This window comes from Pinus tabuliformis, chromosome 5_1, assembly GCF_031772625.1.
Source record: "Pinus tabuliformis cultivar Carrire ecotype Pingquan chromosome 5_1, CPIR1, whole genome shotgun sequence".
Classification (NCBI taxonomy): domain Eukaryota; kingdom Viridiplantae; phylum Streptophyta; class Pinopsida; order Pinales; family Pinaceae; genus Pinus; species Pinus tabuliformis.
This window is the reverse complement of record NC_142305.1, coordinates 803190728-803211515: the sequence shown is the minus strand read 5'-3', so window position 1 is coordinate 803211515 and position 20788 is coordinate 803190728.

Here is a 20788-nt window from a genome sequence, read left to right as displayed (position 1 = left end):
TTTGGGCAAGCCAACACACCCTCAAATTATTAATTCAATTAAAATGGGAAGGTCTAAGCCGTCAACCAAATGTTGAAACAATATGAAATAAAGGGCATGAACAAAATCCCACCCATATCAAATACCGAAGAGCTTAGTTAATACTATTACCATTACCTAAAACCAAAAAATTTTCACAACGTTTCAACGAGATTGAAGCTCCAACCAACCATGTTTAGCAACACCCATTTTCAAGAGAATATGCCTTATACAATTTACAACATCTGACTTCACAAAACTACATTGCTAATTAAGTCAAGGTGTTGAGCTACTTTGTGCCTTAAAAGAAAACACATGAACTAAAATAATTATTCTAAAAGGAAAAAATAAAAAATTCCAATCAAAATTTGGCACAAACCTTCGCTTAAATCTGTACCAAATAGTGCATATCCATGGCAGATCCTTCAAGTCTTCAAAACCAGAGATAACACCACCTTCGCATGGTTGTGAAAGGCTTTGGTGTCCACCTCACCAGAAAGAGTAACAAACTGGTAGGCCTCTACTTGTTCTGAAGTAGTGCAGTTGTCGTTCCATAATTATTGAGGCACCACTTATTTGTTGTTTGTGGGTTAAAATCATGTTGAGTGCCTATGGTGAACATATTATTGTTCCTTGAAAAACTATGTGATATCTGTACTCCAACAACAGTCTTTTTTATAGGATTAAAAATGTGCAAGTAATATGCCTTCAAGGTATCACCCTTACTAGATCTGCAAAGCATGACTCACTTTTAGTATGACACCAAAAAACTTTCTATGCAATGCTTCATAAAAGGGTTTGCAATTGCCCCTAAATTTTACCAAAAAACCCACTAAAATTCACTATTTTAGTTTACAAGAAGGGCAACGACCAAGTCTTACAAGGTCAAAGAAGAAACAAAATCGAACTTTGAAATACTGAAGCCTTCATCATCTTTCAAGAAGTTTCCTGATGCAATATAGAAAGCAACTTCACCCCCTACAGAAAGATTCTCGTTTCCAATTACACCTGAGAAATGTGTTATTGGAGGTGTTGTCAATACAATGCTTGTACTGACCCCTCCATAATCATGTATATATTGAAGCTCAACCTGTCAAATTTACAATATATAATATAAGCAAAGTTAAAGTGTAATCTGTTTCAGAAAAAAAATTACAAAAGTATTTTTATCACTATAAAACATGAAGAATGTTGTTAAGCATTGTGTCTATCACAACATACAAGCATGAAATTTTACCATGTAGATAATGTTGTGACTATTGATAATGAAAATTAGGGGGCATGCTGAAGCCTGACTAATACAGATGTCTGAGAAAATGTCTACAATATTACAAAGAAAAAGCTCCAGATAGAAACAAGAACAAGATGTTTCGTTGCAATGGTTCTCACATATAAAACCAGTTATTATTTTTCATAGCCTTCCAAATGGCTTATTTCAAACTAAAGAACTGGAAATTTGATCCCTTCTCAAGTGAGACGGAGTGGAAGAGAACACTACAGATGAAAACTAAAACATATTGCAAATATATGCATTCAAGAAAATGGCACAATTGACACAAATTTCTAATCACCTTAATTAGCATGCCTTTCTAAATGATAAAAATGAATGCCACAATAACTAAAAGAATGTTTTAACTTGTAGAATGTAGCAATGTCCCAATTATTACAAAGTATTGCAGGTTGTTACTTTACAAAAAAACACCTATATTAAGCATGCAAATTGTTCAAAGCTAAATATAATGTCAAATATAGATTTGATTGTTCAAATTCTATAATTAATAGAGATGACATCTTAAACAACTAGGTTTTAACTCTCAAGTTCTCTATTCTTAGGCGTAGCCATGACTTCCCTAAGGAGGGGTGACTCCATTTCCTCCTTTGATCTAGCCTTTGAGGAAACCACAAAAGCTTTCAAATATCTTGTGGTAGCTTCTTTCTCAAAAGAAAAAGAACCATAACATCAGCCAAATGATGGTTTGTTAAGAAATGGAATAAGGTCTTAAACTTATTCCATCGATCCAAGGAGAAAAGCACTTCATTGCTACCTCTAAAATCTATGCTTCGAAATATAAATTCAATTATCAAGTATAAACCCCAAAGTTACTTGACAACATCATCCATTGTCACCTTGCTGGTCATCCTTCTCACATAAGGCTAGCTCTCCTCCAACATAAGGGACGAATCCATGATAAGCCTACAAACTTTTCCTTCAAATGCTAAAAAAACATATTTGCAAAATGATATTGTTTTTGTCTTTTAAGATTTGAAATGGAAAGCTAGGGAGGAAATAGTGCCTGGCCCATGGGCTATAGACTCTAAGCAACAAACAAAACATTAAAATTGATGAATAAGATGTGAGTCATGAAAAAACAACCAAACAACAACTGTTATCATTCAAGAATAGATCCAATAAATATGTAATAATGTCATCTCCTATTAAATGGAACATTTGAAGACAATTTGCTCCCCCAACTTGGTCTCTTTTAAGTCACATAGATGAAAATTACCTTTGATGTGTGTGATTGCGTGAGATATCTCAAACCAAAGCTAGTGGGAGCCCACTTTGAATGAACCAAGGGGAATCCTAAGGTTGTGTATCCAATCTCTATTAGTATAGATAGGCCTAACAATAAGAGTCACTTAGCTACATAAAGCACTCTAAATAATAAAATGGCATACTCAAGCTAACGCCTTCACACCTGTTCAAGTTTCCTATCACTTTTTGGTTGGATACTAAATTGGAAAATTTGTACCTTCATATGCGTCAGGTTCAGTGTCTCTTGGTCCTATCATAGTTACCAGGGATCTTTCCTCTTAGTTAACAAAAAATAATATTTCTTCATTTCTGACCAATGTCAATGTCGAGGAGAAGTATCTATCAGGCAAGGAGATCTTGAAATTGGTGGAAGCAACTCTTTCGGAGAAATTTCCATTCAGTAAAGGGAAAAAACCATCAAAAACTACAATAGATTATTTGAAGTCCAAGTACACAAATTTCATATTAGGAAGGTTTCCTGAACTGCTAGAGCAAATTTTATTCTAATAATGTGATGGAATATTTCTCTTAAAGATTATTGTTTGCATTCATCTGTTTTTCTATGATCTATGACCTCTGCAATGCTAGCGAAATTCAGGATGCAAACAACCATTTGAAATAAATTTTGAATAGGGGTTTGTTTCTGAGTTGTACTACTTATGGGGCATTCACAGGAAATATGGAAGAAGGTGAAAGGTTGGTTGGTAAGGGAACTGTAGTTAGAAATTATTGTAAAAAATGATTCTTACTATGTATCATACACCATCACTGCTATGAGTAATACTTAATTTATGATTAATTTAGTTCCAAGTACAAAATTATGGAAAATAATTGCCTCTAGACCTATCACAATTAGTTTGGTGTTCCATGGATCATACAAAAAATTGTTGCAAAGTTTCAAGTTTTTAATAATTATACCAAAATAAAGGGCATGAAAAATGATCACAAAATATGATTGCATATAAGCTTTGTAGTTTCTTATGTTACAAAGCCTACCATCTTCTGCTCTTATTGTGAATTACATACTACTACTAACATTGCATAATGCAAAAATTCAATGAAAACTATGCTACTCATACCATTAAAAATTTCTTGCTGGGAAAATTCATCTTGGAATCAATCCATTCACTAAGAGACAAGAATAGAGTTTGTTGATAAAGTGTTTGGCGTAAAGAAATATAAGCACAAATTGTATTATGATTATTTCGGCACACATCTTGCCCAACAGAGACGAAAAAAACAAAAATGAAAGTACAATTATGCTTAGGATCACACACACAATCATTTACAAAAAAATTAGATCTCTAGGTTAAAAATCAATTTGGCACTCACCGTTACAAATGAATAAAACATAGTAACAATGACAACATAAAGGTTTTATCTAGATGCATTCATAGAATATCCAATTCTTCAATATGAGGTTATATGATGTAAACATTTTGACTTTATTGGAATCCCTTTTGCAATTGTCTCTAGGTAGTAGGTATAGCAATTGATACATTCCATTACTTTTGGATTCCTTTGAAGTTTATATTTACCTTTACTTGAAGTTGACATTGTTGGAAACTCATGGTTAACCAAGCAAGCTTGTAGTCCATATAATGGGTTGGGTGCAGTTTGTATTAGTTAAGGGAATTGTTCAAAACCTTAAACCTAAACCCTACCCCCCCAACAGAAACAAAAAAAAACACCATCCCTATTCATTTTTAAGGGATATCGTAAATTTCAAGTTTTGCTAGGTTAGTTATTTTTTTATGTTTTTTTTTCAAGGTGAAGGGGGTGGGGGTCAGTAGAGCTTATATTAAAAAAGTTGTGGCCATACGATACAACTTAAGTTTACTAAAAATATATAGTCCTGGGTAAGCATAACCTAGAATCCCTAGTTAAGGATGAACCAGTCAAAATACTATGGAGGCCTACCTATATCTGCTTCTTATAATTACATACGTATATTTCTTAACATACTAGCATAGTAAAAATAGAACTCAACAAAACATAGTATGTTACTAAAAAAGGTAAAAATTTAATGCCCGTTTTGGGATTTAGTTACTTGTTCCACATGACATGCTAGGGCTTCATATTTCACAATTGTGGAGCTGGTATCAATGTAGATAGCCACATGATTGTCTTGAGTGGGGCTTTCCAGTAGCTTCGAGATATGACCACATAGGGTGTATCCATGGAATGAGGTGGGCCAGAGGAGGTAGATCCTACAAAGATGTTGCTTAATTTGAGAGTGGATGATTGCTTAACCTCTAGGTGGAGGTTGAAGTAAACCAATGTGCACCCATCCATCATTTATAGAGACAACATAATTGAAGCCATTTTCAACTGGTTCCCTCTAAAATGGTCATGGAGGCCCAAGGTTTAGCCTCCCATTTCCTCAAATTAAAAATATGATTTGATGTTTATGGCATGCATTATATAATTGATCTTGGTGTATATGGATGTGGATGGAAATTTGGGGCAAGCATTATTGTTGAAATAGGTCCTATAGGTCCTATTAGATTACTATGTAGCAAATGTGAATATTGAAGAATAGCCAGTTTCCGTTGGGGGTTCAGGCCTTTATTCATAAGATTCACATATTGCCTGCAGATGGAAATGGGATTATTAAGGCCTCGATTGCAGTTTGCTTTATGGCCTTGATGAAAATGTGGAGTGCATCAATACATACATACCTTCACACCTTGTGTTTTCTACAACATCTTCCCGGGGAGGGGGTTTGGCATGCAAGTAATTGACTAAACATTGGGTCTAGGGAGTGGGTTCTTACAAATATTAAGGGATTCCTCCCTCATTTGTACATGGTTTTACCTATTGGTTCAACATTTTTCCTAGGTTAGCCAATACTTTTCTACACAACACAGGGAATTTGTATTAAAGAGGGAAATGAGCTTAATCCCAATTTCCTCTCGGTATCTTCATCCCATTATTTTTGTGGTGCAATAGAGCTGAAATAGGATCCACAAGTGTGACAGCCTACAAGGTTGTTTCATTTAGTGGCAGTCTTTACATAGATATTTTTTATACAATTCATAGGTATTGTGTCCTATGTTGGCCTCCCACAATAATCACATTGTTGCTAGTCATTAGCGGAGTATCAAATAAAATGAAAATGTACATGGGGGTTAAAATTTCATTCAGGATCTTCACTTATCTATTTGACAATACATTCATATGTAAAATAATTAGATAGACTGAACTGGCTAACTGTCACATGTCATGCACAAAACACATGCAAAATCAAGAGCTTGTTTTCAATTACAGGTAGTATTCTTCACTACCACAGACACCAATGTGCATGTTCATACAATTGAGCACTCAAACTCTCATTTTGATACCATGGTTAAAACACAATGCATATATAAGGTAGATAATTAGTACCTAAGAGATGGTTTTAACTTCTTGAACAATGCTCAAATGAGGGGAGAGTCTCCCCTATATATGGAAATTAATACAAGAAATCGGTCACTAATTTTATGGCCTATGCATAAAATGTGGGAGTGAGATCAGCAAGACTTGCTCCACGAGGTAGTTGTTTAGGCTATAAAGAAACACTGAAATATTCTAGTATTGATGCTAGTCATCATAACAACACAATTGTTGGGAAGCCAACAAACATGCTTGCCATATCTACTTAATAATAAATGAACTAGATATCTTAAAATATTTGAGCACACTATTTGAACTTCATATTGCTCTGTTATATCTTCTACATGTGTGATTACATATGCAATTCTATACAAGTATCTCTCAGGTCACATTTCTTCATATGGCATTCATAACCAATTTTTCCACTAGCTCTATCCCTTGAATACAATATTTATCTGTCCAATCCTTCCATCCTTTCTAGACAACAAGTAGAGCTTCAAGAAAAACAACAATAGGTTAATTTTCCTTTCTTTCTACTTCTCCCAGAGAAGGGTCAAAGAGACATCTTCCATTGTTGGCATCCCACACTATGAATTAGATAGGAAGAGTAAAAAAATGACTTGCAGACTTGCAGTCATGTTTCTAAACATGATAGTGATTTGGTCTTAAAACATAGCATATTGGGCTACCCAACGTTGAAGATTTCTTTCCAACAAGTATTTCCAAATGCTACGATGGATTATTTTCCATTAGATGTTAAGCCACACTGGAAATCCTTCTTTCTCTTTGATGAATTCCCATATTTTACTTACCCACAATAGCTGTACTAACTTTTGAAAAAATGTCAAGTCAACACATAGCTCTGCATTTTTAACAGAATCATAAGATAGGTTGTCTTTAACAGAGTTACAAGATAGGTTGGGAGTGAGAAATGAGCCATCAACAAAATGGTAATTGCTCTCAATTGAGAAGTGATTTCCTCAATTTTTTTTGAGTTCAACAACTGCAAAAGGATATCCTATAGCATTGACTACAACAACATATAAATAAGAGGCCAAAGGCAACCCTATCTAGTGGACTAGTGAAGCAGAGCCACTACTGATAGTTGTCGACTAACACAAAGTAGTAGAGGCATTTGAAGAATGTGTTATGACTAATTCAGACATTATATCATATCAAGAATGGATACCCACTAAAATTTATTTTATGCGCTGTCAAAAAAGGACCTTTTACCTGTTCCTGTTTACCCAATTTCTCCTGGAATCAGTCTTTAAGCTATCTATTGGTAGGCCAAATATTCCATGCTATCTATTGGTAGGCCAACTATTCCATGCTCTAGGTGTGCATATATATGAAGCGAGCCTATTCTTTCTTCTTTTCTGGTTGAGAATTCTATGCTTAAGGTTCTTTGTAAATGTTGGGATTGATGTTGATGTACGATGGGATTTGTTGGCTAGAATTTAGAACAGGTAAGATATTTACTAATATCCAAGTGCCTGGTTGGTTGACGTAATACTCCCTTGGGAGATAACAAGATCACCATGGATGAAATGACCTTTGATAAAAGCATGTTTACTTAATGGTTGAATGATTCAGTGAGTTGTATGCTTGATGCATGTAGCCACATTAAGAAAAGTGATAAGATTGTTGACCTCAGAACTAAAGGACACAAGGAATGATTTATAGAATCAAATATCCCTCCAGGAAGTTCAAACTTCAAACAAAGCCTTTAAATGTCTTGGTTACAAATGCCACAGAGAGTTTATGAGTAGTCGATGATTCAAATGCCTTGAATCGTCAGAATGTGGGAAGATTGTGGGGTTCAAACTCTCGGTCAATAGTCTTGTCAGAAACTTTCCCAATCAAATATGCATTCAAACTTCTATGGCTCACATGAATGTTAAAATGAATTTTCTTACGGGATTTTTCTTGATGAATTTGGGGACTATGAAAACCTGCAGTTGCTGGATGTGGGCAGTAATTTGTTCTTTGGGTCTCTGCCTTCTAGGGTTCTTAGTTTGAGAAATCTCGAATGCTTGGTTGTATGGGAGAGAAGATAATATAAGATAATATAGTTATATTTATGTCCATCTTTTGACCACAAAGTAGGTCAAAGGGACTATTTAGTACAATGATGTCCATACAATCCGAGAGAACCAAATGGTTTCCTACACAAAATATAATGTATGAAATATGGGATTTATATTCAAATCCTCATTTTAGGCCCCTATTTATGCCTTCCCAACCCCACCAATAGCTGAGATTCCCTCCATGCCCCAATACATAATCTGACTGGAAATCTTGATTACTGGATGGTAGTACCCCTGATACATCTATCTTTATTAGGGGCGAGGCCCGTTTCCATAGCCCAGTTTGCTGATGTTTCTGACACACCCGGATAGATATCATTTGGTTGAGCGCTTCTTTGTGCTTGTCTAGAAGTATTTTGAGGTTGTTGAGAGAGATGGAGGGCTTGGGTATGTGCCATCGCCCAATAGTGTGGACAACCTTATGTACATTCCCAGGGTAGAACCAAATCACTGTGATTGGAGGCATGGAGAATCCAGTCTCATGAATTCAACCAAAAGAATCAGATCATACGTGTAATTAGGGGTTAAATTTGACAGGTCCCCTTACCCATCGTGGAATGCTTTTATGATAGTTTTATTTTTAAACTAGCCTTCACAGAACTTTTAATATTTACTTTTACCCTGCATAATATTTTTCATATAAAAACATAATCAATGAACACTCATCATTTTCTATTCATTATCAATGAGATCAACAATTTTATGAAAAGGATAAGGATTGTCCATTTTTTATTTAACCAGTGCCTTTAAAAATGAAGGAGTATAAAATAAAAAAATCACAAAAACTATGTATATTCCTTTCTTCATATACGTATTTTGAGATAAAAGAATTAAACCCTTGCAAATCAAAAACATATTTAGGGGAAATAGAATTAAGCACTTGAAAACACTAAAGTATCAAACATAACTTTATGAGAGTTGAACTTACAGTTGGAAATGTATTTCTCATATACTCTGAAACTAGATTTGTTGAAATAGGTCTTTGTGTCCCGAATCCATCGAATCAGACATGATTCATTCCAATTCGTATCTAGAATTCAGGACACAATGTGTCCAATTGGGACAGAATAAAATTTGGATCTTGTCCCAATCAGACACATCATATGCCAATTTCCGGACGCAAATCCAGAAAAAGTGACCTACGCGGCCATAAAAAGGCGAAATTGATGTTCTTTTTTATCATTTTCACTTCTCTCTTTTGCAGTAAGTTTTTTGTGGGTGTGCCTTGAGGGTTTTGGAGAAAGGATCAAATGGTGTGGGAGCGTTTTTAGGGAGATTCAAACAAGAAGTAAGTGCATTTTCTCCGTATTTTTTTGCATTTGTATTACAACAACATTCATTTGCATTTATTTTACAAATTTGTGTATTTTTGGTTTATTTTTTTACAGTATTCATGGTTCAATCAAGGGCAGCATGGAAGGGGCAAAGGAAGGGGAAGAATGTCCCCATAGGAGATGCCCCTCCTCCCCCAATTTCATTAGAGTTCGGTGCAAGTATTCCCTCTATTGCAAGTAATGTTGAGGGAAGACTTCTTCAATGTAACATTGAGAAATATCCCTTGTGGAAATATGTCACAAGAGATGAATGGCCAAGCAGCAAGGTGAAGGGAGGAGGCAATGTGAATTGGAGATGCAAACTTTTCCAAAATACTTTCAAAACCACATATTACTATGCAAATGGAAAATTGTTGGCTTTACCAGGTTTTGGAGTTGGAGCTTGTAAAAAGGTTCCTTTACAAGAGAGGAAAGAAATGGAAAGAGAGTTCAGTGTTGGTATGGAAAATGTGGTTGCAAAAAAAAAAAAAAAAACCAAGAATGATGACCCGCTTCCATTTTTTAGGAAAGGTAGCAACAAATTCCCATGTGAGAGCTCTAGTGTGTGACAAGAAGCAAAAAGAAAGGAAATTTCACTTGGTCCAATGGATAAGATTTTTCAAAAGGAGAAATGGGAAGAGCTTGATATCAACATTGCCTTTTTTTTCTATCTAAAATTCATACCCTTTAATGTTGCACACTCACCTCTATTTATTGAGATGTGTCAAGCTCTAACTCAAGGGGCTCCATCAGGGTATGTGACTCCTAGTTCAGAGAAGCTTAGAACCACATTGTTGATGAAGTCAAAAAAAGAGGTGCAAAAAATGCTTGAGCCTATTAAAGAATCATGGCCAACATCTGGGGTTAGCATTGTTTATGATGGATGGGTAGGTAAACATGACACCCACTCATCAAATTCATGGAAAGCAGTGGATACATTTGGGGAATACAAGGATGCACAATATATGGGTGAGTTGTTTATTAAAGTTATTGAAGATGTAGGTGTTGATTGTTGTGTGAAAATCATTACGGATAATGCACTTGTTTGCAAGGATGTTGGCATGATTGAGGAAGCTAAATATTTAGAAGTGTTTTGGACACCTTGCATTGTACATTCATTGAACTTAGCACCAAAATCCATTGCTTCTAATCTGCTTTGGATTGGTAACATTATTGAGGATGCACGACATATCCGTAAATTTGTACAAAATCATACAAATTCTCTCACTATCTACAAGGAGTACATAAATCTATCATTGTTGAAGATTGTGGATACATGGTTTTCCTCTTCATTCATCATGTTGAAGAGGTTGAGGGAGGTTAAGATTGCTCTTGGGGTCATGGTTATTGCATAGTTTTGGTCTTTTTGGAGAAAGAAAGGTAAAGTAGCCTCTAAGAGAGTGAAGGACACAATGATAGATGATACTTGGTGTGAGAGAGTAGATCTACTTATTTAGATCATGGACCCTATCATTTCTTTACTTCAATTTGCAGATACATACCAACCCATCCTAGGAGAGGTTTATCAGGGATGGGATTCCATGATTGAGTCTGTGAGGAGACTTATTTTATAGAGTGAGTGGCCTGAGTATGAGACATCACCAAAGGCCTTTCTGTGGTACTATACAAGATATTCTTGTCAGCAGATGGCACAAGAATTGCACATCTTTACATTTTTTGGCTCACTCATTGAACCCAAAATACTACAATGATGAGTCGGTGAATGGTGAACCTTCCTACAGATTCCCTCCTCACATGTATGGTGAAATTTCAGAGGGGAGGAAAGATGCATTCAGGTGGGTCTTTCAGGATAGAGCATTGCTTGATGAGGTGGAGGATGCGTTTGCAGAGTTTTCCACTCTCATTGGTCGATTTGTAGGATATGATCTCAATAGAGATAGGGGGGCTAAGAAACATTATTCTTGGTGGGAAAATCATGGGGAAACAAGCCCTGCTCTACAACAGTTATCCATGAGGAACCTCTCTTAGGTGACATCATCCTTTTATTGCAAGAGGAATCAGATCACATATCGGAATTTGTATAGTGTTAAGAGGAGCAGGCTTGAACAATTCAGGGCATAGACAATGTTGTATGTTCACACCAACCTTCGTCTTATTTGTAGGCAAAGGGAAGAGTGGTTGAAGGGAAAGACAAACATGTGGGATGTATTTCTTGATGATATGGGTCTGGACAACAATGTTGAGTTGGCATTCGCCAACATGGATCTCAATGATCCAGTGCTAGAGCTTGTTAGATTCAATGATGGTGATACTGTAGAGGGGTAATCCTCCACACCAGCAAATACAGAGGCAACTTTTGATACAGGGGAGGAGGATGCAATAGATGAGAGAAATGGTGACCATGAAGATGAGGGTAGCGATGCTGATTTTGATGATGACTATGATGATTAATGACTCATGAGTCATGAGCTACCTACTACCTTGAGCCTTTTATACTTATAGTTGTTTTTTATTTTCTATTTCTATTTCCCATTGGCATTGCACTACCTATGTAATACATTTTGATTTTGATGACTTAATGAGAAAACTACAACTTTCATTGTATTTATCTTACTACCTTGTCTTTATCCTATTAGATCATTGATGAGTTGAATATGTATTATCATTTATCATTTAGTAATTTAGAATTTATGATTTATCATTTATGTGACATGTCACAAATTACAATTGTATTTGAATTTTGTATGTACTATGCATGCTATAATGTTACTAACTTATTTTGTAAATAGTAAAACTTACATCTAGATGAAGATCTATGTTTGAAATCAATGAATTTATTTCATGAATGAGAATTTATGTAATAAATATCTAACTTTTAATATATATATATATATATATATATATATATATATATATCCAGTGTCCTATTTCGCAGGGTCAACGTATCAGAATCCCACACTCGAATCCCCGTATCGGACGAATCCTGAATCCACGTCTCAAGTTACTTAGCTCATAAATGATATGAGCATATAGGTATTGCCTACACCTCTATTCTCTACAGTCACACATTGTATTGGTAGTCTAGGTACTGACTTGACTTGAAAGATTTAAAGATATAAGTCCCATAAAAACAAAACAAAATATTAAAAAATAAATATAAATATACAATGGCGAAGATATGGGCCCACATCTCTAGACGTGCCTCTTGCAAAAATCTCTGCCATTTACATGTTTTTAGAACCCATTTCTTCTAAAACTATTTCTTATGTTGTGTTTATTTCTTCATCCTCCCCTCATCCTACTTCTAGCTCTAATGACATCCAATGAGCTTCTAATATCTGCATCTTATGTTTGACGTGAGTTTTTCTTTGTATCTATATTATTTTGGAGTATTAAGGATTAGCCTTTGGTTGTTTTTTCTTTTTTTGTAGATTAGGTTTAGGAGTTTCTTTTGCACTCCATTATGTACTTGCACTAGTTCTACTTTTGAATCCCACTAACTCTTGTGGTCATTAGTTGGAAATTAAACATAATCTTCTCCTCTCTTATCTACAACTACATTGCATTGATCTGAGTCTCTATCACTTTAACAAATACTTTAGCACTTAGATTCCTTCATGTACTTATAATTCTTTCTATTTTTGTTCTAGGAAATGTCTTTCACATTCCCTCATTGTCATTTTGTTGTTTGATGTACTCTTCAATCCCATTGAGAGACTCTTGTGATCATTTATTGAAAATAAGTAAAACCACCTTATCTAATCTTATAATGTTATCTAGTATTGAACTATGCATTAATGAGCCTAATACATTCAATTTAGTTTTTGGCAATTCAACGTTAAAATAAAGAGCATACTTGTAATTTTGTCTACTATTAAAGAAGAATCAAGATTTCTCACTATAATAGTAGGTGTTGATTAGATAGTGTTGGGATAGCACCTAGTAGTGCCTAACAATAAATAAATGTTAACTTCAAAAGAATTCACCGTTGAAGAAGTTGCAACTGAAAAGTAAAATATAAGCATGAGGATTGTCAAGTTAAAACCTACTACATGCAGTTTGAGCTGCAATTTTGATTCCCTCTCTCTTTGTAGGTTCCTCACCATCGCTCATGGGTAGCTCTGCATTAACATCTGCAAACACTGCTTCACGAGTGTCCTCAATGTAGGCTGAGACTTCACTTGTATACAAACATTCTCCTTGTGCATGTCTTCTCCCATGGGAATGCTCTCTTGCCCCTTCCTTGCCCTTCCCATCATCTATTTCAATCATTTCTTGCATTTTCCTACTTTTATCCAAATTAAGAAAGTCATAAGCATCAATCTGCTATGAAGTTCTCTTCGTTTGTCTCGATCTGCTCGGCTCAAGTGGGGTACAGAACCCAACTGATTGAATTCCATGTTGTTTAATGGATTGATGGTGGATTTCCTGTTGATGCAGACGCTGTTGTTGGAGGGCGTATTGGTGGGCACTTCCAGGAGAGGGAACTAGGCTCTAAAAATCATTCACAAGCAACACTACCCTATCTGCATCCCTGTGACTGCTATAGTTGCTTCTATTATTATTGTTACTGTGGGTCTTTTCCATATGTTGTGATACGCCATGAGAAGGTGACTTACTTGAGTTTTGATACATTTTATGATTCTTGGAAGCAGATTGCCTGATATATAAACTAGTAACCAAATATATTTGAAGAATATTGTCAAATGCATTACGCAATTGGAGTTTGAACTACAAGCTAAGACAGGCTGAACTGATTATTTGTTGATGAAAAGGCATGTGACTTTGGTATACCATCCTCTACTAATGACTTTCCAACTACAAAGAATATAGAAACATAAAAATGTGTCGCTTCTACTAATCCTATAATTTAACTCAGCTTTGCAGTGAAAAAAAAATACTAGTATGAATTTCACAATCATCAACTATTTCCCCTTATAATTAAACAACTTATCTAGTGGTAGCCTTAGCCCTGCTTTAGCAACAACATGAGAAATCGAGGTAGGGTGCCCAGTTATAAGCATATGGTATGGAATAGTAACTATGTTAGTTTATCTGTTGTGTATCTGAGAATTTCTTCTCCAGCAGAGCATACCAATCATGGCAGATATGCACAACAGGGCCATAACAGTAGATATAGCATTCCAAGGTGCTCATGCAGATGTGAGGGCCATTGTTTTGGAGATAGTAGTGATGGATGAGTAGAGGGTGCAACAATAAGGGTGGCATAGTCTAGAAAAATATGGAAGATCCAGTTGCCTTGATGTCTACAGTGTACATAGCAATCCTATGTAGCTTAAGCTTTTGTACAACAGGGCACATACAATAGATCAGTACAACCTTGAGAGGGTGCATTAATGAGGCACTGCTTGGTGATATAGGTCTGTGTATGAGGCACATGCATGCTGCTACATGCACCAACCTTAGCATATTGTTCTAAATTCTGATTTGTTGTTTCAGGCTTAGAATAATTTCTATATAGGCCATATCTTCTTTATTTCCAACATCATTTTCTTATCTTCAGTTAAAAGTGATTCTAAGGAGCAGGTTCCTAGCAGGGGTATATGTATGTCTATCTGTACTTTATTCCTTAGGGGAACTTTGAAGTAAGCTGAAAAATCCTTGGAAGTAAAAGAATCCTTCAAGGCACTCATTCTAGAAGATTTCACCCTCTGACGCTGTTGTGAGCACGAGGATCAAATAGGAGGATCCTCATTTTGTACAATACTGCTATTTCTAGATTCTGATTGTGAGACTCCAAAAACACTAAGGATTGTCTTGTCTTTTTCCATGGCTCATAACCACATCAAATTCATTCACCCCACCTCACATCCACATCTAAATAACAATAAACCCAATTATCCATAGCTCAAACCCACATCAAATCATCAAAAAATGTTGACCAAAATCACAGAGGATCCACTTTTGCAATCAAACATGCCTAGAAACTATAGCAACACACTAGAAATTTGTCATACTTACAAATCCAGAGGGGACCAAGACAGAAAAAGCCTATGATAATGAAAGGCTCCAATGATGTTGATGTGGCATTTAAACAATATGTAGCTGAAGATATGGCAGAAAATTTATAGAAATCAATGCACAAATAAGAAGAAGAAGGAACTCCAGAGAAAACCACTCTAACTCTTGAGTTTGTCACAGGTCAATGGAAGAAGTCAGATTCCAAGAATGAAAAAAGGATCCATACCAAAGATACGGGCTATATTGATAGATTAATGTCTTTAATCGATCTCCTATGTTCACATGAAGTCCACCAGAAAGTGGAACATGAACACTTGTCGGTATCCACTGTTCACATGAAATCCACCAAAAAGAGGAATAGGAACCCAAGGAATTTTTAGGGGAAAGTGTTTCACAGTATGCATGGTTGTCCCCGCAAGTTGTTATGGGACATTGGGAGATGCTCCATGAGAATAGATCACAAATTTGGCAGGCATGCTAAGCCAAAAGTGGCCTCAACCCTCGATCCTTCCAAATTTTTCATCCGTGAGGCGCTGCTGCTAGCTTGTGTATATCACGTTTATGACACTTTTGACGTGTTTGATAAACTGTGTTTTACAGGTTTTGACATGTTTATTGGGGAATAAACTATATTTTACTGGTAAAAAATTCAAAAATTTGAAAACAACATCAATTTTGAAACCAGAGTGTGATGGAATGGCCACGCCTTTCTTCTTCTTCTTCCCCATGGATAAATGTTTTAGATGGAGAGAAATAAAGAAATTTTCTCCTTCCCATGTATTTCCATAAAGAATTTTTCTCTTTCCCATGGGAAAACCTTTCAATTGGAGGTAAATAAACCATTTTAAACCTTTCAGATGGAGGGAAATAAAGAATTTTTCTCCTTCCCATGGACAAAGCTTTCAAATAGAGGGAAATGGGCAAACAATTTTGATATTTAAAAGAAAAAAATCCATGAAAACTTGAATGGAACTTAAAATGAAATGCTATTGTTAAATGTTCATGTGTTTTTCAAGGGAAATAAATTCCATTAAAAAAATGTTAGTTTTTTTTTCATGGGATGTATTTCTAATTGTAAATATTTATTAATTTATGAAAATTGCTAGGTCTTTGTGCTACAAATATTATTCGAGGAGATTTTGGTTGATTTATCGAAAGTGAATTATGGTGATATCAAAACAAGTTTTGTGTAATGATTAATTATCATCTCTAAATAATTGTTTGTTTAATAAGGATCATTAATTTATGTAGATTTTTCATGATGTTTAATAGAGGGAGTCAACATGGGGAAATACACAATACTTTGGCTCTTACATGTTTTAGAAAATTGATCTCTTTTTGTCCATAAACATTAGAGGTGGAAAAATAACATAGCTTCTAGAGCTAAGTTTGCTCGAATTCAGTTATATCTTGAACCACAAATTGGTGTTAACCTCATGGATATAATAAAAATTTAGTGGATTGTAGGGTAGTCTTGTCATGAAATAATAAAGGTAGATATCAAAATAAGCTTTGTGTGGTCAAAAAGTATAGTGAAGTAGTAATGTCATAGCATTAATGATCATTTCCAATTAAATGTTTGTTTTAGTAAGGATAACTAATCTATGGAGATTTTCCATGACTTTCAATAGGACTCCACATGGGAATAGTGGTAGTTTGGCTCCCACATGCTTTAGAAATTGATCTCTTTATCCATAAGCATTAGAGGTGGAAAAAAAATCTACGCTCTAAAGCTAAGTTTGTTCCAAATTAGCCATATCTTGAACCAAAATTATTGTTGACCTCATTGATATGATAGAAATTTGGTGGCTTGTAGGGTAGTCTCATCATGAAATAATTTTTTCACTTGTTATCTAGTCATACTTTTTAATCCTAGACTAAATTAGTCATTTAAGATAGTCACTTATTATCTAGTCGTATATTTTATCCCTAGACTAAATTAGTCATTTAAGTTAGTCATTTTTAGTTTGGTCTCCTAAAATTGCTCAAATTTAGTAGTAATTCACTTGAAATAATTGTGGTGACTAACTTTTTTAGTCACTTAGTCATTAATTTCATAATTTTCTACCAGTGGTCATTGCTGGATGTGGGCTTCATGAGTGTATGTCAGTTATGCACTTGTTATGCATGTGAGTGTCTATAAGTCATTACGCATACATGACATGGTTACATGTGAGTGTCTCTACGTCATTATGCATACATGACATGGTTATAGCTGTCATGCATGAGGTCATGGTGTGTGGTTGGTATGGTAATTTATTCAAAATTGGATAATGGTTGAAATGATGATTATAAGTTGATATGATTATGTTTATACATGTATTATGCTAGTCTAGTTGATCTTCCAGACGGGATATCCTCCCTTGAAATATATTGAGGTATGTTGGTTATGTTTATATTTTGGTTTAGATGACATGGTATACTTGCAGAAAGAAGATTAAAGATTACTATCAATATGGTAGAAAACAGTTCATGAGACTCTCCTTGTGGATTGTATGAGCAACATGGTGGTGGGAACTCTTCTGAATTAGCAGAAACATTGAGAAGTTTGAAGTAAGAAATAAGAAGCTGAAAAGTAGATAATGATAGAATCATTCATGCACAAGACAAAATAAACAAAAGTCAATGCAGTAATCCTTTAGACTTTTTCATATTTGTAGTGATAGGGACCACTTAGGATCAACCATGGGCAAGAGGATAAGACTAATGGAGAATATGGAACTAGGTATCATGGTGGTCATAGGTTGGATAGAGATGACATGATAAATTATGGTAGTCTCTTGGATACAACAAACATGAGAGGTGTTGGACATAGGTTCTATTCTAGTTATGGTTCTGATAAGTATCATGATCATCATTTTTATCATCCTTACAGGAGGAGTGATAGGGAATATTTTCCAGATGAGTTCAAGAAATCCAAGCCACCTACCTTTGATGGATATTTTAAGAATTTCAAGGACGCAGAGGCATGCCTACTTGAGATGAAGCATTTCCTTAATCTGCATGATTACACAGAGAACATGAAGGCTAGAGTAGATATCTTTAGCCTCAAGGGGAGAGCAAACATCAGGTGGGAATATGTTATGCGGGTTAGAGACATCAGGATATAAGATTTGAGTTGGAATGAATTCAAGAGAATTCTGAGGAAGAAATATTTGTCAGAGAGTTGCTATGACAACAAAGGCAAGGAGTTCTATGAGCTAAATATGTGGTCGATGATGGATGAGGAGTATATGACCAAGTTCATGGAGTTATTAAGGTATGTATCGTATCTTAAGGATGAGAAGGCAAAGGTTTAGATATTTGTCAATAGATTACCATTAGCATTTAAATATCAGATTGAGTATGATGATCCCTGGTCACTTGCAGAATTCATTGGGAAGTCGAAGCACTGTTATGAGTAATCAAAGCGTAAGAAAAAATCTCAGCAAGGTTGGAAAGGGAAAGACAAAGCTAAAGGTAAATGGTAGCCGAAAAGAACACGACCTATGAATGAAAGATAGAGAGAAAATTTTTCACCTTACAAGAAGCTTAATAGGTCATAGGATGGAGGGCAGTAGAATAAAGGTGATGGTAAAGGACAATTATAGCGTTGGATATGTGGCAAGGAGAATCTCAAGAGAGTTTGTCCATAAAATCAGGGTTGTAGGCCTCAAATTTATAGTGAACAGGAAGAGAAGACAGTTGGAGATGATGGGTAGAGAATTCCATGGATCTATGCAGCATTGGATAACATGAAGTTGGATCAACAGGAATCTACTATTGAGATGGATAGTAAGATTTTTTATCAAGTTGTTTCTATTTGGATTGACCTTGGATCTAATTATAGTTAAGTTAGTCTTGACCTAGCTAATAAGTGTGGCTTGAATAAAGAAGTGCATGCAGAATCTTGGTTAGTTCAATTGGCTATAGCTTCAAAGAGGAGAGTTCATAATTGGGTAAGATCTTATGCATTCGAGTTGAATGGTATGCTTATCTCAGCACATTTGAATGTACTTCCATTGGGATCATATAGTACATTGTTGGGTATGGACTGGTTGTATATTCATAATAACAAGGTGAATTATTATGACGTAGCCATTCAATGCTTGGATGATAATGGGGAATAAAGAATCTTGCAGGGTAAGAAAAAAGCTACATCAATAAGAATGGTGACAACTATGCAGAAAAAACATAGTCGTAGAAAAGGGTGTGTGTTATTTGCAGTGCATATTTCTATTGACAAAGTTAAGGATGTTGAGGATGCAAAAGTTATGATGAGGTACTTGATCTTGTAGTAGTTTCAAGATGCGCTTCCTATAGATATTTCAGAGTTTCCGCCTCATAGAGTAGTAGACTTCTCTATTGAGTTGGTACCATGTGCAATAACAACATAAAAGGCACCATATAGGATTAGCATACCAGAGTTAGTAGAGTTGAAGTTGGAGTTGAAGGAAATTATTAATAAGGGATATGTTAGGCCAAGTGTATCATCTTGGGGTGCACCAGTGTAGTTTTTGAATAAGAACGATGGTACCCTCAGGTTATGTATTAATTATAGGGAGTTGAACAAGGTGACCATCACGAACATGTATATGTTGTCGAGTATTCATGACTTGTTCAACTGATTGAAGGTAGAAACAATGTTCTCGATTGAGTTAGTTACCAGAGAACCCACAATAATAACCATATTCTGTCAACGTTTCAAATCCCAACAAGGGTCCATCATCAAGACTATTTCTGAATGTTGATAGTAGAAGAGCTAAACAAGAGGTTTAAATAGTTTATGAGGTGAGTTGTTTTGATTTATGGATGAGATGATGGTCGGTTGCTTAATAATTATTTTTATCCATGTTTTAAGGTTTTTATTAAATTAAGTTTTTATTGTAATTCATATCATTTTTATTTTTATTTTTTTAATTTTGAAGTTAATTCATTAATTGGAGAATATTAAAATAATAATTATTAGAAACTAAATATTATAAAATCTAATTCTTAAGAGATTAATTATATGATTAGTAGAACTATTCTTAATTTTGATCCAATTATAAACAATTCTTAGTATAAATTAATAATAATATTAATAATTAATTAACAGTAATAATAATAATTAATAATTAGTAATAAATATTATAAATATTCACTACTAATTCTTACTAATAGTTTTAATAGACATTATAATTATTATTTACTAGTTATTTATAAATAATAAATGTTATAATAACTATTATTATTATAAATAATTATTATAATCAATGTAATTACTAATTATTAATTTTAATGAATAACAATGAAATTTTAGACTAATAATTTAGAGGTTAATTAATTAATTGGTTTAAAAACTATTTATTATTAAATTTTATTATTAAGAGAATTAATTAGTTGATTAATAGAACTTATTCTTAATTTTTAATCTAAATATTAATAATTCTTGATATAACTTAATAATAATACTAATAATTAATAGTCATAATTAATAATTAGTAGTAAATATTATAAATATTCACTACTAATTCTTACTAATAGTTTAATTG